This window comes from Callithrix jacchus, chromosome 2 (assembly GCF_049354715.1).
Source record: "Callithrix jacchus isolate 240 chromosome 2, calJac240_pri, whole genome shotgun sequence".
Taxonomy (NCBI): domain Eukaryota; kingdom Metazoa; phylum Chordata; class Mammalia; order Primates; family Cebidae; genus Callithrix; species Callithrix jacchus.
The window spans coordinates 61,772,663-61,795,260 of record NC_133503.1 but is presented as its reverse complement, the minus strand read 5'-3'; the positions used below and the strand labels follow the sequence as shown (position 1 = coordinate 61,795,260).

At 46.0% G+C, this 22,598-nt stretch overlaps 1 long non-coding RNA gene across 1 annotated transcript; it reads right to left on the bottom strand.

Moving 5' to 3' along the window:
* Window positions 1-8,402: 8,402 nt before the first annotated feature.
* LOC118151184 (uncharacterized) lies at window positions 8,403-21,969 on the bottom strand. Its single transcript, XR_004739312.3, has 3 exons — window positions 21,745-21,969; window positions 19,714-19,857; window positions 8,403-9,125 (listed from the first exon to the last, which is right to left on the bottom strand). It is a non-coding gene; the product is annotated as an uncharacterized LOC118151184 (long non-coding RNA).
* Between the last annotated feature and the right edge of the window lie 629 nt (window positions 21,970-22,598).

Sequence of the window (22,598 nt, the reverse complement as noted above, 5' to 3'; positions counted from 1 at the left end):
AGGAATACAACTCACAAGGAATGTAAAGGACCTCTTCAAGGAAAACTACAAATCACTGCTCAATGAAATAAGAGAGGGCAAAAACAGATGGAGAAACATTCCATGTTCATGGTTAGGAAGAATTAATATAGTGAAAATGGCTATACTGCCCAAAGTAATTTACAGAATCAACGCTATCCCCATCAAGCTACCATTGACTTTCTTCACAGAACTGGCAAAAACCACCTTAAACTTCATATGAAACCAAAAGAGAGCCCGCATAGCCAAGTCAATTCTAAGCAAAAAGAACACAGCAGGGGGAATCTCTCTACCAAACTTCAAACTATACTATAAGGCTAGAGTAATCAAAACAGCATGGTACTGGTATTAAAACAGAGATATAGACCATTGGAACAGAACAGAGGCATCGGAGGCAACACAGCATATCTACAACCATAAAATCTTTGATAAACCAGACAAAAACAAGCAATGGGGAAAGTATTCCCTGTTTAACAAATGGTGTTAAGAAAACTGGCTAGCCATGTGCAGAAAGCTGAAACTGGACCCCTTCCTGACACCTTACACTAAAATTAACTCCAGTTGGATTAAGGACTTAAACGTAAGACCTGGGACTATAAAATCCATAGAAGAAAATTTAGAAAAAATTATTCACGACATAGGAGTAGGCAAGGACTTTATGAACAAAACACCAAAAGCATTGGCAACAAAAGCCAAAATAGACAAATGGGACCTAATGAAACTCCACAGCTTCTGCACAGCAAAAGAAACAGTCACTAGAGTGAACTGGCAACCAACAGAATCAGAAAAAATTTTTGCAGCCCATCTGACAAAGGGCTGATATCCAGAATTTACAAAGAACTCAAACAGATTTACAGAAAAAAAACAAACAAACAAGCCCATTCAAAAAAGGGCAAAGGATATAAACAGACACTTTATGAAAGAAGAAATACATGAGGTCAACAAACAAATAACAAAATGCTCATCATCACTGGTCATTAGAGAGATGCAAATCAAAACCACTTTGAGATACCATCTCACGCCAGTTAAAATGGCGATCATTAAAAAATCTGGAGACAACAGATGCTGGAGAGGATGTGGAGAAATAGGAACACTTTTACACTGTTCGTGGGAGTATAAACTAGTTCAGCCATTGTGAAATAAAGTGTGGCGATTCCTCAAGGCCTTAGAAATAGAAATTCCATTTGACCCAGCAATCCCGTTACTGGGTATGTATCCAAAGGACTATAAATCGTTCTACTATAAGGACACATGCACACGAATGTTCATTGCAGCACTGTTTACAATAGCAAAGACCTGGAATCAACCCAAATGCCCATCGATGATAGACTGGATTGGGAAAATGTGGCACATATACACCATGGAATATTATGCAGCAATAAAAAATTATGAGTTTCTGTCATTTGTAGGGACATGGATGAATCTGGAGAACATCATTCTCAGCAAACTGACACAAGAACAGAAAATGAAATACCGCATATTTTCACTCATAGGTGGGTGATGAAAGATGAGAACACATGGATAAAGGGAAGGGAGTACCAAACACTGGGGTCTATTGGGGGAAAGAGGGGAGGGACAGTGGGGTGGGGGATCTGGGTAGGAATAGCCTGGGGAGAAATGCCAAATGTGGGTGAAGGGGAGGAAGGCAGCAAAACACACTGCCATGTGTGTACCTATGCAACTGTCTTGCATGTCCTGCATATGTACCCCAAAACCTAAAATGCAATAAAAAAAAGAGTTATAAAACTGCAGCAATCAAGAAAAAAAAATTCTCCCTCGCTTCTTGATCTTGCTCTGTGTCTACAGATACAGTCAAGTATTTCACTTTAGAAATAAAAGCATTTATCTTACCCCAATATGTCAGGAATTACTTCTAACATCCAAATTATGGTCTTTTGTCTGGAAATCACCACAAAAAGTCTACATCTGTCCTCTGAATTTTTGGCAGTAGTCACATGTTTTGTTTCTTGATTTCCATTTGTGTCACTCCATTCTATTCCTCAAATGTCAACATAAATGATCTCCTTAAAATATACATTATGTCACTTTCTGGCTTAAAATAGTCCAATGTGTTCCAACTACTTTCAGAATAAAAGCACTTGTGAGTCTTGTTCTGGCAAGGAGCGGGGTTGTGCCTGGTGCTTCCCTGGACTCTGTGCTCCTCTAGAGTGCTGTGTGTCCAGGATCACCCCTGTAATCCCAGTACTTTGAGAGGCCAAGGTGGGAAGATCCTCTGAGTCCAGCAGTTAGAGACCAGCGTGGGCAACCTGGAGAATGCTGTAGTCCCAGTTACTCAGGTGGCTGAGGCAGAAAGCTCACTTGAGCCCAGGAGGTCTAGGCTGCAACAAGCCATGACTGTGTCACTGCATTCCAGCCTGGGTGACAGAGCAAGAGACTCTGTCGAAAGGAAGAAAGAAAGTAAGGAAGGAAGGAAGAAGAAAAAAGAGAAAGAAGGAAAGAAACAAAAAAGAAAGAGAGAAAGAATGAAAGAAAGAAAGAAAAGAAAGAAAAAGCAAGCAAGCAAGAAAGAAAGAAAGAAAGAAAGAAAGAAAGAAAGAAAGAAAGGAGGGAGGGAGGGAGGGAGGGAGGGAGGGAGGGAGGGAGGGAGGGAGGGAGGGAGGGAGGAAGAAAAAATCTCCTTTATGTGAGCCACACCAGTCTACTGTGATTATCCAGATATGAATCCTTTGCTCCCCAGAGACTTCACATTTGCTATTCTCTGTCCAAGAGTACTGTTCCCATCACTCCTCTTGGAGTGTCCCCCATTCTCCCGCCCTCCAATTTTACAGAACATGCTTCATCCCTTTCTAGCACTTACTTATCACAAGATATAACTTATTAATTAGCAAAGTGGTCTAGCTTCTGTCCCTTCCCCTAAAATATCAGCTCCATGAGGGCAGTAATTCCTTCTTTCTGGTTCACAGTTGTTTTTCTTGTACCCAATTAACATGTTATCTATTGTGCTAAACACATTCGGTCTAAAATTCATTGAACAATAGGTTAATAAAAGAATGGATGAACTAATGAACCCTCTGACCTCAAGTAGCCATATGCTGTGTGCCAAATGCCCCTTGATCCCTGCTAACTAACTGCTGTCATTCACTGAATGCTCACTGTCCTCCAATTTGTCATTTCTTTTTTTATTATTATTTATTTATTTTAATTGCATTTTAGGTTTTGGGGTACATGTGCAGAACATGCAATACAGTTGCATAGGTACACACATGGCAGTGTGTTTTGCTTCCTTTCTCTCCTTCACCCATTTTTGACATTTCTCCCCAGGCTATCCCTCCCCAGCCCCCCTCCTTCTGGCCCTCCCCTTTTCCCCCCAATAGACCTCAGTGTTTAGTACTCCCCTCCCTGTGTCCATGTGTTCTCATTTTTCATCACCCGCCTATGAGTGAGAATATACGATATTTCATTTTCTGTTCTTGTGTCAGTTTGCTGAGAATGATGTTCTCCAGATTCATTCATGTCCTTACAAATGACAAAAACTCATCATTTCTGATTGCTGCATAATATTCAATGGTGTATATGTGCCACACTTTCCCAATCCAGTCTACCATCGATGGGCATTTGGGTTGATTCCAGGTCTTTGCTATTGTAAACAGTGCTGCAATGAACATTCGTGTGCATGTGTCCTTATAGTAGAATAATTTATAGTCCTTTGGATATATACCCAGTAATGGGATTGCTAGGTCAAATGGAATTTCTATTTTTAAGGCCTTGAGGAATCGCAACACTGTCTTCCACAATTGTTGAACTAATTTACACTCCCACCAACAGTGTAAAAGTGTTCCTTTTTCTCCATATCCTTTCCAGCATCTGTTGTCTCCAGATTTTTTAATGATCACCATTCTAACTGGTGTGAGCTGGTATCTCAATGTGGTTTTGATTTGCATCTCTCTAATGACCAGTGATGATGAGCATTTTTCTATATGATTGTTGGCCTCATATATGTCTTCTTTTGTAAAGTATCTGTTCATATCCTTGCCCAATTTTGAATGGGCTTGTTTGTTTTTTTTTCCTGTAAATCTGTTTAAGTTCTTTGTAAATTCTGGATATCAGCCCTTTGTCAGATGGGTAAACTGCAAAAATTTCTTCCCATTCTTTTGGTTGCCAGTTCACTCTAGTGACTGTTTCTTTTGCTGTGCAGAAGCTGTGGAGTTTGATTAGGTCCCATTTGTCTATTTTGGCTTTTGTTGCCAATGCTTTTGGTGTTTTGTTCATGAAGTCCTTGCCTACTTTTATGTCCTGGATGGTTTTGCCTAGATTTCCTTCTAGGGTTTTTATGGTGCCGGGTCTTATGTTTAAGTCTTTAATCCAACTGGAGTTTATTTTAGTGTAAGGTGTCAGGAAGGGGTCCAGTTTCAGCTTTCTGCACATGGCTAGCCAGTTTTCCCAACACCATTTGTTAAACAGGGAATCCTTTCCCCATTGCTTGTTTTTGCAATTTGTCATTTCAACGTGAGCTGATTTTTAATGCACAGACTCCCTCTTATCTATTCTCTTTGCCCCTGTCCTCGTCACTTTAGACTAAGGTCATTTTCTCTTTTCTCTGAGTCATGGTATATCACCTTGTACTATTTATACAAAAGTAACTTTTTATGAAAATACACTTTATTCTCTCAGCTGGATTATGAGCCTTGAGGACAAAGGCCACATTTAATATTTTTTTGATTTCCTAGAGCTCTTTGGCACCGTGATGGTGGACTGATAGATTTTAAAAAAAAGACTCTGCCTGAGTTCACTTCCATCCGAATGAAATAACTTGTATGAGAAGAGTACCTGTAACTTTCCTAATCTGTATATAGTTTTCTTTGCAATTTCCTTGTAGTGTGATGGAAAAGAAGGGTACTTTAGCATAGCAGATGATATGCAATGACCTTAATACGTGTGAGAAATAAAGGCTGACATGGTGTCTAAGAATGAGGTGTCAGCAATCCCGAGGGTTCCATCTTCCAAGGAGAAATTATTTCTTTTTTTCTTTCTAATCTCATCAGTGGAGTTGAAAGCTACTTACCCAGGAAAATCAGTGAAGCAGTCAGGTAAGGAAGGAACATGTTTCCAAGTTAGAATCAGAAGAGGTTCTTGAGTGGGGGCTCAGGACGTCACAGTGCAGCATGGTCTCCACACAGGCCTTCAATGCTTGTTTCTGTGGACATGGCAATGGTGCTGCCCAGTGAGTTTGCTCAGAATATTGCAATCATGTAATTATGTGGTCAGGGTGAGGATGTAGTCATAATCAGTTCAGTGCCGCTCAGTGTTGGAGAAAAAAGTTTTGAAATGAATCCGAATGGCTTTGTGGCTTAGCTGTGATTCAACTACAATGAATGGCAGAAACCCCTTTTTACAGCTCAAGTGCTCAGGAATCTGTGAGGTCTAATCAAGTCATTCTTAAAAAAGGTATGAAAGGCCAGTGTTGAGAATAGAGGATTAAAATGTAACACAAAACAGAGACATTTTGGATGAGTTAGAAATTGAGGTACAAGGTCAGAAACCATGATTTTAAAAAGGCAATAGGATTTCATTCAATATGAACCAGCTGGGCTAAAGCCACTCAAACTAGAGTTGGAAGCAAATGTTAAGACAGAAGTCAGAAGAAGGGACAAGACAAACAAGAGTGTGAGACAAGAAATTCCACAGCCTTCCTGCTTCTCTCTAAGAGAAGAGAGACTGAATGAATTTGTCTGTTACCATGCTATCCCCCCAAAACGTTTACCTATTGAGAAAAATTCAGTCTATTCATTTGGTCAACACTTTATTAAGAAACAAGTGTGTGCCAGGCACAGTACTTGTCATGTGAGATTCATCCGTGAACAGAATGGAGAGAAAATTGTCTCCTCCCAGTGTTTATATCCTAAATGAGGTGGTAGAGGCTTAAAGACACAAAGAAATGAAAATGAAAACATAATACATCTAGGTTATAGTATGTTAAAAGATAATTAATGCCATGAAAAAAATACATAAAGAGTAGGGAAGGGATGATTTGGCTGCAAAAATTAGAGAGAGGAGGGACTTGCAATGAACAACTCATTGAAATGTGCATGTGACCTATTATATTTTTCTCATGATTTTCCCTTTTTAGGGTGTCAACTACTTTGGGATAGAACATGGGCTAACAAAACACTGTCATAATTGTCGGTCTTCATCTAACCCAGGCCAGCTTGTTTTTCACAGAGAAAAATGTCTGTGACCTAAATGCATAATATGACACTATGAGTGGATCAAAAGAAAGTGTAAAAACTGTGGCCTAGGTAGCAAAAGTCATCTTCAATGGAATTAGTAGCAGGTCACATATACTATTGGTTCTCAGGGTTCCCTTCCCTGGTGGGAACATTGTAAAGTTGACCTGCTGGTTATTGGTCCCAGTGGACTTGAGTGTGAAGGAGGAATATCTGTGACTCTCAACCTCATTTTTATAACCTGAAGGGACATTTAATTTGAGTTATATTTATTGTCTGTCATTAATCACTTAAATGACTGTTTCCAAATGGATTGTTAAACAAATTGAGTCTGTGTTTTATCAGTGGAACCAGACTGTTGTGACACAAAAACTCTGAGGGGCATGATGGAAACGAGATCATGGTTTGGAACAGGTGGGCAGAAAAGAGATCTGGTTAACACCAGAGCTAAGGACCATGGCCAGACGTGCACGTGCTCACATCATGACCGTGTGAAACTAGAAATGTAGAGGTGAAATAGACTCTAAAGGGAAGCCTGTCGCTCTCCCTGATGTTCTCTGGATGGTATATTTTCCGAGGCCTGTGTCTTTGGGATATTATTCATGTCATTGCTATTGACTGACATGTGACCTGAGTGGAAACATTAGTTTCTGTGGAATAAGTCTGATATTACAAGCAGGTGAAGAGGCTCATGATATCATGATAATATACTGACAGCCGTCACCTCAATATTTGGGATGGAACAGTAAGTCAGAAATAGAGGCTGGATGGGCCCTGAGCAGGGTCTTTGGCCTGGCATTGTCCTGCCTTAGACCTGCACAGGGTCTTGGTCTAGCTCTAACAGAACACCACAGACTAGGTGGCTGTAAACATCAGATATTTATTCCTCAAAGTTCTGGAGCCTTGGGAAGTCCAAGATCAAGGTGCTGGCAGGTTTGGACTTTGGCCAGACACACTTCCTGGTTTTCAGATGTTCCTCTTTTGGCTGTGACCTCACATGGTTGATAGGGATAAGAAAGCACTCTGGGGTCTCTGAGGGCACTAATTCCATTCATGAGGACTCCACCTTCACCACCTAATCACCACCCAAGGCCTCACCTCCTATGCCATCAACCTTAGGAGCAAGAATTTCAACATAGAAATTCAGGGCAGCTGTAAACGATGGGTCCATTGCAAAGGTGAAGCTCTGAGCCAGTGGTACTAGAGGGGTACTCACAGGGGAGATATCTCTCTAGGAAAGATACAGCTTCTGGGCTGTTTCCCTTCCTATTTGCTCCTTTTCTCCCATAACCCCTGTCATAGTTAATTTTATGTCAACTTGACTGAGCCACAGGGCACCTTGACATTGGGTCAGGTATTATTCTAGATGTGTCTGTTTTGGACCAGCTGAACATTTGAATCCATAGACTGAGTGAAGCAGATGGCCCTTCCCAATGGCACTGGGCCTCAGTCATCAGTCAAAGGCCTGAATGGATCAAAAAGGCTGACCTCCCAGGAGAAACAGGGAATTCTTCCTCCTGCCTGCCTTGAGTGGGGACATTGGTTCTTCCTGACTTCAGACTATGTTGACATGGGACCCTTGGGTCCCCAGCTTGCCAACTGCAGGTATAAGAACATGTCAGCCTCCCTGACTGTGGAGCCAATTTTTTACAATAACCCTCTTTCCATCTATCCTAGGGGCTCTATTTTTCTGGAGAACCCTGGCAAACACAACATCCCTATTATTTTATCTTTTTTTTTTTTTAACATATTTAAACTTTTTTTTTTTTTTTGAGATGGAGTTTCGCTCGTTACCCAGGCTGGAGTGCAAAGGCACGATCTCGGCTCACTGCAACCTCTGCCTCCTGGGTTCAGGCAATTCTCCTGCCTCAGCCTCCTGAGTAGCTCCAGGCATGCTCCACCATGCCCAGCTAACTTTTTGTATTTTTAGTAGAGACGGGGTTTCATCATGTTGACCAGGATGGTCTTGATCTCTTGACCTTGTGATCCACCCGCCTCAGCCTCCCAAAGTGCTGGGATTACAGGCTTGAGCCACCGCGCCCAGCCAACATATTTAAACTTTAAGTTTGCAATTGCATGAAAAAATGTGTGGGTGAAAATGTGTGTAATTGGGAGATTATAATAACCCAGTCAGCTTTCAGTCAATAGTGTCCACTAGAAGGAAAGAAAGATAAATCCTCAGGTGGGTTGGAGGTACTAGGTTGGTCTTATATTAGGAAGGGATACCTGTAAAGGGGAAAGGCATGACAGCAGGGAAAGGTGAGAACTTTTTATTGGGAAAGTACAAATACACTCCAAGAGAGGAGGGGGCTGACCTTCCTGGAAACATCCCCATGACATTCTGCATTGTTATCTAATATTGTCTCAGTTATTTCTTTGCCCAGTTCTCACCAAAATTCGGGGGATCCTCCCTTACTGTGCTTAATGCACATACATGGGAAACATTAATCAACATGAATCCTACCTAATGGTGGCACTGCATAATACCACCACCCTGGGAAGGTATAGCAGTCAATTTTGTACTCATTGTGCCTGCTCAGCTCTCAGGAATTTCACTTTGCCTCTTTTTTCCTTATCATAATCTAGTTAACAACATTCTGACAGTTTGAAGATGGAGTACTGAGCATCCAAAGAGGTGTTCTGGGGGATTCTTTCCAACATGGATACCTCCCCCTTGTGCCTGCTCATATCTGACTGTCTACTCCTCTTACATTCTCCCTCAAGTGGTTGGGACCCAGAAATCTTTTGAGAGATGGGGCAGACATCATCCTCTGTAGCTACTTCCTGCTGAAAAGGGCCATTGAGAGTCTTCAGGGTCCTTCCTCCTTGCTTGCTGTCATGGTGAGGAGGTTTTGACAATTGTTGTCTTTTAGAAGATTTCACCCATGCTGTCCAGAGGAGACATATAGGGACTTGGTTGTCCTGGAGGGAGAGAAAGAGGTTGATATCCCCATCACAAGACCATTTGAAGTCTGATGGTTTTTATGTGGGAGGAAATAAACAGAAGATTCAGAGAACAAGGCTCAAAAAGGAGAAGAAAGATATAGGCCAGGGGTCCCAGCAAAGGGAAGAGCTATGAGAATGAAGAACAGGTGACACCCCAGCAGAGCCAACTCTTAATATCCCTTTACCAAAGATGAGAAGCCTGGTCTATAAGATCTCTAATGTACTCCTGGACCTGCTCTGATCTGTTAACAGAAAAATACAAGAATTATGTTAGAAATATGAAAACTAAAGGAAAGAGATACTGTAACTAACCTTTGACAAGTAGTTCTCCATTCTGATATTTGAAGACAATGAGTAGGAATACTTAAGTCTTCTGTTGGATTTTGTATTCTGTTGAGACCTAAACTGTCATTAAACTTTCCATTGCAAGGTGATTCTAGGACTGGCATCATAGTATATGTAGCCAATAAACATCTGGTCTGTTCCTTCACTAGAAGTTTGGTAGTAAAATCTGCTAGAATTTCCATCTGTAAGACTGCAAAAGATAAACACTGAGTGTTTATTTTTTTTCCAAAATGATATCTAAATAATGTGTGTGCTGTTTAAAAAGTTCACAATGAATGAATGAAATATACCACAATTTATGTGTCCCTTTTTTAAGTCCATCTGCTCTCAGCTCCAGCTGGCTTGGAGCTCCAATCAGTCTGAGCTCCATTTTGCTACGAGCATCATCTGATCAGAGCCCTGTCTTACTCTAAGCATCATCTTTTCTGAGCTCCATCTTCTCAAAGCTTCAGCTTGCTCAGAGCTCCAATCACTCTGAGCACCATCTTGCTCTAAATTTGGAGCATGATCTGCTCCAAATTCCAATGGCTCAGAGCAATGTTTGGAGTGCCAATCAATCACTCTGAGGTCAATCTTGCTGTGAGCATCATCTTCTCTGAGCTCCATCTTACACCAAGCAACATCTGCTGCAAGCTCCATCTTGCTTGGAGGTCCTTCTTGCTTCAAGCTCTATTTATTCCAAGCTCCATGTGCTCCAAAGTCCATCTTGCTCAGAGCTCCAATCACTCCAAGCACTATCTTTCTCTGAACACCATCTGCATAGACATTTATCTTACTCGGAACTTCATCTAGTCAGAGATCCATTTACTCTAAGCTTCATCTTGCTGGGAATTCTAATAACTCTATGCTCCATCATGCTGGGAGCTCCAGTCACTCCAAGCTCCATTTTGCTCTGAGCATCATCTGGTCAGAGCTCATCTTACTCTAAGTAACATGTGCTCTGAGCTCCACCTTGCTTGGAGCTGTACTCACTATGGGCACCATTTTGCTCTGAGCTCCAAAACCTAGCAACATCTTCTCCAAACTCCATCTTGCTTAGAGCTCATTTTTGCTCAGAGCTCTATTTACACCAAGCTGCATCTTGCTCAGAGCTCCAATTGTTCAGAGCAATGTTCAGAGTGCCAATCACTCCGAGCTGCATCTTACTCTAAGCACTATCTGCTCTGAGGTCCATCTTACACCAGCAACATCTGCTCCAAGCTCCATCTTGCTTGGAGCTTCTTGTTGCTCAGAGGTCTATCTGATCTGAGCTCCATCTGGTTTGAAATTCCAATTACTCCAAGCTCCATCTTTCTCTGAGCACCATCTGCTTGAAGCTCCATCTGCTCTGAGCTCATATTGCTTAGAGCTTCCATCACTCTGAGCTCCATTTTCTCTGAGCACCATCTGCTCAGAGTTTCATCTACTTGGAGTTGCATTTGCTTCAAGCTACATCTTTCTCGGAGCTCCAATCAGTCCAAACTACATCTTGCTCTGAGCACCCTCTGCTCAGAGCTCCATCTTCTCCTAGGTCCACCTTGCTGAGATTTCCAGTCACTTCCAGCTCCATTTTGCTCTAAGCACCATCTGCTCAAAACTCCACCTTACTACTGTGAGCAGCATGTTCTCTGAGCTCCATCTTGCCCTGAGCTCCACCTTACACCAAGCAACATATGCTCCAAATTCCATTTTGCTTGGAGCTCCTTTTTGTTCAGAGCTCTGTCTGCTCCAAGTTCCATCTTCCTTGGATCTCTAATCTGAGCTCCATCTAAAACCAAGCAATGTCTATTCCAAGATCCATCTTGCTTAGAGCTCCTTCTTGCTCAGAGATCCATCTTGCTCAGAGTTCCAACTACTCAGAGCAATGTTCACAGTTCCAATCACTCCAAGCTCCATCTTGCTCTGAGCTCCATCTTACACCAGGAAACAACCTCTGCAAGCTCAATCTTAACTTGGAGGTGCTTCTTGCTCAAAGCTCTATCTCCTCCTAGCACCATCTTGCTCAGAGCTCCAATCACTCTGAGCTGTATCTTGCTTTAAGCACCATCTGCACAGAGCTTAATTTTTCTCAGAGTTCTGATCACTCTGAGGTTCATCCTGCTCTGAGCACCATCTACTTGGAACTCCAGGTTGCTCTGATTACCAACTGCTTGGAAGCAATTTCTGTGAGCTCCATCTGTTATGAGCTCTAATCACTCTAAGCTCCATCTTGCTGTGAGTACTATATGCTCAGACCTCCATTTCACTCTGAGCACCATCTACTCTGAGCTACATCTTGCTCAGAGCTCCATCTACTCTGAGTTCCATTTTGTTCTGGGCACAATTTGTTTGGAGTTCTGTCTTGCTCTGAGCACCATCGGCTCTAGACCCCATCTTTCAGAGTTCCATTTGCTCCATGTTCCATCTTATTCTGGGCACAATTTGCTCGGAGCTCCATCTTGCTCTGAGCACCATCTGCTTGGAACTCCATCTTGCTAAGAACTCCAATCACTTTGAGCTCCATTTTGCTCTGAGCACCATCTACTCAAGAGTTCCATCTTGCTCTAAGCACCATTTGCTCAGAGCTCCATCTCACTGTGAACATCTTATCTGAGATTCAACTTGCTCTGAGTGCCATTTGCATGGAACTCCTTCTTACTCTGAACAACATCTGCTCCAAGTTCCATGTTGCTCAAAGCTCCCTCAGCTCCAAGGTCCATCTTGCTTGGAGCTCTAATCACTCTGAACTCCATCCTGCTTAAGGACCATCTGCTCTGAGCTCCACTTAAAATCAAGCAACATCTGTACAAAGCTCCATCTTGCTTACAGCTTCTTATTGATGAGAGCTCCATATGCTCTGAGCACCATCTTGTTGAGAGCTCCATCTTGCTCTTCACTCCATCTTACACAGAGAAATATCAGCTCCAAGTTCAATCTTGCATGGAGCTGCTTCTTTTCTAGCTTATTCTGCTCAGAGCTCCATCTGCTCCGAGCTCCATCTTGCTCAGTGCTCCAATCACTCTGAGCTCTATCTGCTCTGAGCTCCTATCACTACAAGCTCCATCTAGCTCTGAGCTCCATCTTACACAAAGGGACATCAGCTCCAAGCTCTATCTTGCTTGGAGTTACTCCTTGTCCGAGCTTAATCTGCTCAGAGCTTACCCTGCTGAGAGCTCCACCTGCTCTGAGCTCCAACTTGCTCAGAGCTCCATCTGCTCTGAGCTCCATCTTGCTGAGAGTTCCATCTTCTCTGAGCTCCATCTTGCTCAGAGTTCCATCTGCTCTGAGCTCTATCTTGCTCAGAGTACCATCTGCTCTGAGCTCTATCTTGCTCTGAGCTCCTATCACTCCAAGCTCCATTTCACTCAGAACCGTCTGCTCTGAGCTCCACCTTGCTCAGAGGTCCAATCACTCTGAGCTCCACCTAGCTCTGAGCTCCATCTGGTCTGAGTTCCTTTCACTCCAAGCTCCATATAGCTATGAGCTCCATCTTACACAGAGAAACATCAGCTCCAAGTTCCATCCTGATTGGAGCTCCCTCTTTTCTGAGCTTAATCTGTTCAGAGCTTAACCTGCTGAGAGCACCATCTTCTCTGAGCTCTATCTTGCTCAGAACTCCATATGCTGAGTTCCCTCTTGCTCAGAGTTCCATCTGCTCCAAGCTCCATCTGCTTCGAGCTCCATCTTGCTCAGTGCTCTAATCACTCCGAGCTTCATCTTGCTCTGAGCTCCTTTCACTATAAGCTCCATCTAGCTCGCAGCTCCATCTTACACAGAGAAACGTCAGCTCCAAGCTCCATCTTGCTTGAAGCTCCTTCTTTTCTGAGTTTAATCTTCTCAGAGCTTAACTTGCCCAGAGCTCCAATTTGCTCAGAGTTCCATCTGCTCAAAGCTCCATCTTCTCTGAGCTCTGTCATGCTCAGAGCTCCATCTGCTCTGAGCTTTATCTTGCTCGGAGCTCCGTCTGCTATGAGCTCCCTCCTGCTCAGAGCTCCATCTGCTCTGAGCCCTATCTTGCTCAGAGCTCCACCTGCTCTGAGCTCCATCTGCTCTGAGCTCTATCTTGCTCAGAGCTCCATCTACTCAGAACTCTATGTGCTCAGAGCTCCATATGTTCTGAGCTCTATCTTGCTGAGAGCTCCATCTGCTCAGAACTCTATCTGCTCTGAGTTCTATCATGCTCAGAGCTCTATCTTGCTCAGAGCTCCATCTGCTCAGAACTCTATGTGCTCAGAGCTCCATCTGTTCTGAGCTCCATCTTGCTCAGAGTTTCATCTGCTCAGAACTCTATCTGCTCTGAGCTCTATCTTCCTCAGAGCTCCATCTGCTCTGAACTCCATCTTGTTCAGAGCTCTATGTGCTCAGACTCCATCTGTTCTGAGCTTCATCTTGCTCAGAGTTCCATCTGGTCAGAACTCCAACTGCTCAGAGCTCTATCTTGCTCAGAACTCCATCTTCTCAGAGCCCCATCTGCTCTGAGCTCCATCTGCTCAGAGCTCTATCTTGCTCAGAGCTCCATGTGCTCAGAGCTCTATCTTCCTCAGAGTTCCATCTGCTCTGAGCTCTATCTTGCTCAGAGCTCCATGTGCTCAGAGCTCCATCTTGTTCAGAGCTCTATGTGCTCAGAGCTCCATCTGTTCTGAGCTCCATCTTGCTCAGAGTTCCATCTGCTCAGAGCTCCATCTGCTCTGAGCTCTATCTTGCTGAGAGCTCCATCTGCTCTGAGTTCTATCTTGCTAAGAGCTCTATCTGCTCTGAGCTCTTATCTTGCTCAGAACTCCATGTGCTAAGAGCTCCATCTGCTCTGAGTTCCATCTTCCTCAGAGCTCCATCTGCTCTGAGCTCTATCTTCCTCAGAGCTCCATCTGCTCTGAGCTCCATCTTGTTCAGAGCTCTATGTGCTCAGACTCCATCTGTTCTGAGCTTTATCTTCCTCAGAGCTCCATCTGCTCAGAGCCCCATCTGCTCTGAGCTCTACCTTGCTCAGAGCTCCATCTGCTCAGAGCTCCATCTTGTTCAGAGCTCTATGTGCTCAGTGCTCCATCTGTTCTGAGCTCCATCTTGCTCAGAACTCTATCTGCTCTGAGCTCTATCTTGCTCAGAGCTCCATCTGCTCTGAGCTCCATCTTCCTCAGAGCTCCATCTGCTCTGAGCTCGATCTTACTCAGAGCTCCACCTGCTCAGAGCTCTATCTTGCTGAGAGATCCACCTGCTCTGAGCTCTATCTTGCACAGAGCTCCATCTGCTCTGAACTCTATCTTGCTCAGATCTCCTTCTGCTCCAAGCTCCATCTTGTTCAGTGCTCCAATCACTCCAAGCTCCATCTTCCTTGGAGCTCTTTCTTGTCTCAGCTCAATCTGCTCAGAGCTTAACCTGCTCTGAGCTTTATCTTGCTCAGAGCTTCATCTGCTCAGAGCTGCAACTGCTCTGAGCTTTGTCTTGCTCAGAGCTCCATCTGCTCCAAGCTCCATCTTGCTCAGTGCTCCAGTCACTCTGAGCTCCGTCTTGCTCTGAGCATCATGTGCTCAGAATGAACCTATATGGATTCATTGGAATTTGGTTCAACTGCATAGGTGAAACAAAAGATAATAGTGGCTTTATTTTTTTCTCACATAAAACATGTCTGAAGGGAGACAATCCTAGGGTGGGAAGGCAAACCCATGGTCATCGTGTCTCGGGCTTTTAGCTTTTTGCTTTGCTATCCTCAGTGCTTGATTTCCATGTTATGGTCTAAAGTGGCTGCTGGAACTCCAGCAATTACAACTGCATTCTGGGAAGAATGGAGGGAGGAAGAAGAGAAGGAAGGAGAAATGAAGGGAGGAAGGGAGAGAGAAAAAAGAATCCTTTTCTTACTTTTTAAAGAAAAGACTTCCTTAAATGATCACTTATAGTAATTTATCTCTATCATTGTCCACAACTTACCTGGCCATACAGGAGACTGGAAAACCCACTATTTCAGTGTAGGTAGCAATGTGCCTCGAATTAGGTTCAGTTACTAACACAGAGGGTTGGGATAGGTAGCTAGCAATTTTTCTTATACTAACATTTTATTATTATTTTTTAAGTGTCAGGATGTGGCTGGTCCCAAAAGCTTACAAGCAAAGTTAATAATTGACATTGGAGGTTTTTTTTGTTGAAGTATCACTGCAATCTTGAATTCAGCATAAAACAAGCAAGTAAGTGTATGAAATAATGATTCCAGCCCCCCAACCTTCCTAGTATTCCCATGAACAATATTCATTGATTCCAAGCTACATGTTTAAAACACACAAAACTGTTCTGAGGCCAAAGAACACCATGTGTAATTTGGTGTGCTGCCACCAAAGGACGAGAGAGCTTGTGCATGGTCATGCACAGTGAACGGCAGGTCCACACACAAGCTGAGCTCTCTGGAGTTGGGTGTATTTGTGTATTTTCCCTCATCCTTCCCAACATCCCCAAGATAAGTTATATATTAAAAAAAAGCACTGAGTTTAAAATATTTCACTACCAAATATTACAGTGAATCTACGACTTTATACTCTTCAAGCATTGCAATTCTTCAAACAGCCAGTAGAGACAGAAAGGTAAAGCTCAAAGGAACTTAGAGATTGTCCAGGCTGGATGCCTCCTTTTCCAGACAAAGAAACTGCGATGGGAAGAGGTAAAATAGCCTGCTCAAGTTCAAGAGAGATACCATCTCTTGACTCTCAGGCTCACTCCATTCTAGCCCCTTTGGGGCAGCAGTTGTGTCTGAGGGACCCCTTGGCATTGGAAAACTCCACAGAACAGCCACCTAAGACTTCAGTGATGGCCAGTGAAGTCTAGAACAGAAACGTGGAATGAGCATTTTTCCCAGCACCCCTGTGATTAAGGAGAGACGCATGGGTTCTTCAGAGCTGTAGGGCAGTTTTGATGCCCCAGGGTCTATTCCAAGTGGCCCAGTAGGGATGCTGGACAGAGTCACCAGGGCAGGTGTGGCCTGGGCTCTGGAGCAGCTCATGGGCAGTGGAAGCACTAGCAGAACGCTACAGGGAATATCAGAGGGATCTGGGGCAGGTGTTTCCTCTTTCTCCACATCACCAGCCTCTTGGTTCTCCATGAGTTAGTTCTACATTTCTCCGGTGGGGAGGTGTATAAGAATACAGACACCTGGACTTTCCTCCCATAAATTCTAGACTAGAAGGTCTGGGTAGGGCCCAGAAAATTGTATTTTTACCACGTAGTCCCTGGAGATGCTGAGGAAGCCAACTTGCTACTATCTGAGGACAAGTGATCAGGAAGCTCTGCACTGGATGACTCACAGAAAGCCCTCCCACCATCCCAGTGCTGCTCTTGTCTAGGAAGACTACTCGGTGAAGAGCTTGTGATCCATCCTCCCTTGCTATAATTAACAGACTGTGTGATTAGAAGTTCTTCCTCAGCCTCAGGCTCCCCTACCTCCCACTGTCAGTGTCTTTTCTTCCCTGGTAATGGGAAGCCAGTCTCCCTGTGCTAACCCTCCACAAACTGGAAGCCTATTAGTAGGTCACCTGTCAGCCACTCTGTCCCAATTAAATAATCCCCATTCCTCTCACCACTTAACCATGCTTCTATTTTCCAACCCAACAATCATTTCTCGGCTTTTCTCTAAATGATCTCCAAGTTCCTCCAGTCCCCCTGTGTTGTCTTTGTTCCTAATTCTTCCCTTGAACAGTTTGTGTCTTGTGAGATTAAAAAGAAATTCCTGCTCCAGAAGGATTCAAAGGCTGTTTTGACAAGATTAATTTAAGCAACCTCCCTGCAGCATCACAGCAATCCAGGGAAGAGGGCAGTTTGCATAAGAAAGTCTAAGGAAGGTAGTACAATAAATACTCCATTGCCTCTCCATGGCAACACACCCCAAAAGTTTTCTGGTTGCCCACACAGGCAGGAAGGTCTGAAGATCCACCTGCTGGTTCACTGGAAAGCCAGGAAGGACGGCTTAGCTTTCCCTCCATTCACGTAGTAGAGATCAGGGCAGGCTGGGACTACCAGATAGACCGAGGAAGTGGGAGAAAACAGAATCAAATGTGGGAACCAGAGAGCAAAGGGAAGTAGTGTAGGAGATGGGTGGGTCATCACTGACCTCTGCTGACAATGGTATCCATTTAAACCATAAGCAGAAATTCACTTTTGAGATTTTTAAGGACGTCAAAAAGCCTTCTCAAGGGGATGATATGAAAAATCAGCCAGGCAAAGTGGAAGAAGAAAGAGTGAGACAAAGAGTAGAACACAAAGTAAGACAAAGTTCAGTGGCTGCTGCAAACCGATTTTCTCCAAAGAACAGAAGGAAAGGGAGAAGACAGCAGAGGGAAGAGAAGGCAGCAGAAAAGGTGGAAATTGAGTGAGAATCTGCCTTCCCAGCCTTGGTTGTCCAGAAAATACAGCACATATACACCATGAAATACTATGCAGCCATAAAAAAGAATGAGTTCATGTCTTTTGCAGGGACATGGATGAAGCTGGAAACCATTATTCTTAGCAAACTAACACAGGAACAGAAAACCAAACACTGCATGTTCTCATTTGTAAGTAAGAGTTGCACAATGAGAACACATGGCCACAGGGAGGGGGACATCTCACACCAAGGCCTGTCAGGGGTAGGGGGAAAGGGAAGGGAGAGCATTAGAATAAATACCTAAAGCATGTGGGGCTTAAAACCTAGATGACAGGTTGACACCTGCAGCAAACCACCATGGCACATGTATACCTGTGTAAAAAACCTGCATGTTCTGCAAATGTACCCCAGAACTTAAAGTAAAATTTAGAAAATATTTTTAAAAAGATCAACCTGGGCAATATGGAAAAACCCTGTCTCTATGACATATATAAAATAATAATAATATAATAATTAACTGGAAGTGGTATCACACACCTGTACTTCTACCTACGTGGGAGGCTAAAGTGGGAGGATCATGTGAGCCCAGGCAGGTCAAGGCTGCAGTGAGCCATGATCATGCCACTGCACCCCAGCCTGGAGAAAAGAGTAAGACCCTGTCTTGAGGAAAAACAAAAGATGGAAGAGGAAGGTAGAAGAGTAAAGAGAGAAATTTGAAGATGGTACACTATTGCCTTTGAAGATGGAAGAGGGGCTATGAGCTAAGGAATGCAGGCAGCCTCTCTAGAAGTTGGACAAAGCAAGGAAACAGATTCTCCCCCAGCATCTCCAAAGGCATGTAGCCCTGACAATATCCTGATTTTATCCTAGTAAGATGCATTTCAAACTCAGACCTCCAGAACTTAAAGATTAAACCTGTATTATATTAAGTGGTGAAGTGAGTGACAATCAGCTACAGCAACCATAGAAAACTAATATAAAAACTGGCACTCAGCCCCACCCCTGAGGCTGCACAGCACCCAGCACCCAGACACCACACTCTGGGCAGTGGCAAGGAAGATGGACCCTAGGCGGTGCACTGGGCAATTCTTGGGCCATCTAGAGCCAGCCTCTGCCTTGGGCTCAGCTGCAGCTGCCACCTGCACACTGCCATGCAGCAGCCACAGTGACAACCACTGATGCTGCCTGCCTGCTTCACCGCAGTGAGGATCCCAGAGCCAGAAGCCTCCACAGCTCCTCATGCAGGCAGTCGGTTCTGCTGCTGCAGGAAAGCAGGAACCGGCCAATCAGCCTCAAGGATCCAGCGGCTGCACAGCATCCAGTGACTGCGACCCATCACTCTGTGCGACGGCCAAGAAAGAGGGGCCCTAGACTGGGAGGGTGGTCCACTAGGTGGACCTCGGGTCTTCTGGGACTAGCCCTGCCATCCAATGTCATGGGCTCCATTGCAACCGCCCCTTGCAGATGGTGCACGTCAGCAGTGGTGGCAACCCTGGACATGCATGCAGTGGCCAGCAGCACAGAACCAGGGGCCAGACACCACTGTGGCCCTAATGGAGGCAGTGAAGCCCCAGCTGCAAGAGTGTGGGAAGTGGCACTCAGCCCCATTCCAGTGGCCACACAGTGTTGTGACCCATGGCCCAGCACTCAGGGAGCTGCCAAAGAGGAGCAGATCCTAGGGTGGGAGGGGGGTATTCAGTAACTCTCAGGCCTCACTCAGGTCTGGGACCTGCGCTGCTGCCCCCTGCTGTGGGCTCAACTGCAGCTGCCACCTGCACATGGTGTGGCAGAAGTGGTGGCAACCCCAGCTCTGCCTGTGATAATCAGCAGTTGGGGACCCAGGGCCTGAGGCTGCCTCAGAGGATGCCACCTGGCCACCTCTGCATCCGTCCCTTCCCTGGTGGCAGCCAGCCACGCTCCTACCTCTCCGGCGCTCAGCAGTCTCTGTCACTGCCACCCATCTCAGTGAGGCGAGCCATGGTGCCACAGGCTCCAGCCTCCATCATGCAGCAGATGGCTCTTCCTTCTCCTGGCATGGAACAGCTGGGCGGGCAAAGCCAAGAAAGCCTAGAACGGGACACAGAGAGTGGTAGTGTTAGACCCCCACCTTGTCATGCTGGCCACTTGGTGCCACATGCCAGTTTCAGTGAAGGCTTTCACACCCACCCTCCAAAGTCCACAGCATCTCTTTTTGGACCAAACTGGCTAGGGAGTGGACACTGGAGACATTGTGGCACCTGGGCTTTCCACTCCACAGGAACCACTGGGACCACCCAGGATGTGCTTGGGAAGCAGGAGCAGCAAAAAATCAGTCCCAGCCATCCCTCTCCACCAATGTGCTGGTTTCCATTCCTGAGACCTCCACCCACAGGGCCCTGTCACCCCATGGTGTCTGCTACTGCATGCCTGGGCATCCTTGGCAGTCTCTGCAACACAGAATGTGAGGGCTCAGGCCTGGGAAGCATGATGGGTCTTGAGTGCCCTGCTGTGATCAGGATCATCAAATAAACATGTGCCTGCCATGCAGGAGGAGATGGCCCTTTAGAGTTTAGAATCCGGGGAGAGGAGAACCACTCCTCTCTCAGAGACCACCGCTATCACTGAAACCTCCATCACCTGCCACTGGTAGTGCAGCTTCTGACAGAGCCCTTAACCCGCTGCCACCAGCAGTGTAGCCCCAGGATAGTGCCAACACCCCATCTCCCACGACTGGCAGCATAGTACATGATGGCAGCCCCTAACCTGCCCCTGCCTTAGACACTGCAGCACTCAATGGCACCCATAAACCAACCCCCTGCCATGGGCATCACATCCCAGGATAGTGCCCCAACTGGCTCCCTTTGGTGGGCAATGTAGCCACAATTAGTGTCCACAACCAGACCTCCACCACAGGCAGTGATGCCTCCATATGGCACCCAAACCACCCCCCACTGTGGTCACTGCAACCCTGAATAGTGAATGCCCTAACCCACTCCCCGTTGGGAACAGTGCAGCCCTGGATAGTGCCCCCCAACCAACTCCCTGCCTTGGGCAGTGCAGCCACGGAGAGCACTCCAAACTCCCTTTCCAGCTTGGGAAGTACCACGATGGATACCTCGGGTAGCCCCTGATAGTGCACAAAACCTGCTCCTGCCACAACCAATGCGGCCTGTAATAGCACACTCACACACTCTTGGCCAGGCAGTGTAGATCCCTGAGAGCACCTGACCCACCCGCCACCTCCCCCGCAACTCAGGCTGTGTATCTGGCCCCAAGAGCGCCCCCACCAACCCTCTACCCCCCTCCACGGGCAGTCCAACCTTGTGCAGCTCTCCTGACAAGCTCCCCAACCTCTGTCTCAGTGTAGTCCCCATAGTGCTTTTAAGATGCCCCTCCCACCACCAGCAGTGTAGCACCCTATAGTCACCCTAACCCAGCCTCCACCACCAGCACTGCAGCCCCAGATAGTGGCCCCAACATGCTCCACCTGTGGGGAATGCAGCCTTGGATAGTGCCCCCTACCAGCTCCCAGACACAGGCAATGATGTCCTGGATATCACACACCCCCACCCACTGGGGGCAATGTAACACCTGATAGTACCCCCAACCCACCCCTCACCACTGGCAGTGTTGCACCCCATAGTGCCACCAACCCATCGCCAACAAGAGCATTGCAGCACCTCATAGCTCCTCTAACTTACCCCCCACCTAAGGCAGTACATCCCTGGATAGTGCCCACAAAATGCCCCACGGCTGCTGGCAGTACCACTTGGGACAGGCCCCATCCCACTCCCGAGCAATGGGCAGCACACCCTAGGAAAGGGCCCCCAACCCTCTCCCCTCCATGGGCAGTGGCACCTCAAATAACCCCCCAAACAGCCCCCACAACACCAGCAGTGACACCTTGGATAGTGCCCACTGCCCACAGCAGAGCACTTCCAAGCCATCCCCCATGCATCAGGATGGCGAACCTACCCCGCCATCTTTTTACTTTTCCAGCTGTGCTTTAGTCTCCATCACCGCTACCAACCGAAACAGTGACGCAACCCTATACTGCAGGCTCCAGTATCCTGGCGGGCAGCTACTCTTCCTTCTCCTCTAAGCCAGCTCAGAGCAGGTGGGCCCACCAACTCAGAATTGAGAGTCTGAAACCGCAAGACTCCTGCTTGCCATATTTTATATATGGCGTTCCTAGAATACATGTTCTGATTGGATGAGAGCAAATTTCAAGGGCTACTCTAATTGGGCTTTATTTGTATGTTCTGATTGGTTAGCCTAAGAGTTGTTCTCATCCAGCCCTAAGCGATTCTGGCCAGGCTGAGCTGCGGCCCCTTTAAGAGGACGTGGTGCTTCCGCTTGAGGCTAGGGACACTGCCAGCGTGTGTGCCCCTGCAAAAGCCTAGACCGCGAGGATCTGGCAGGAGTAGCGGCCTGGGAGTGGAGTCCTTGCCCTTCTGCATCAGCAGGACTAGGTCACCTGCGGAGCCTCTTCCCTGTCTTTTCCTGAAGCGACAGTTGGGTGAAAGGCTGGGGGTGCAGGGGGCTTCGGGGCTGGGTGCCCACTTCAGAGCTCCCCAGCTCTTGGCCCTCTCCACATAGGTGGCTCATGTTCAAGAGAACACGGTCCAAACTCTGGTAACCAAGCACGTTTGCAAAGGTGAAGGCCGGGGCCCAGCAGGAGCACTATGTTTCAGGGATGGTTGGAGTGCAGCTGCACATGAAGTGCATCAAGCGTGGTTGTGCTCTCTGTGCACAGGGAGCCCCTGGGGCAGGGATGCCAGCCAGAGTCAGGGACACCCCAGTAGAGGCGGTGGGGGCACTGCTCTGGA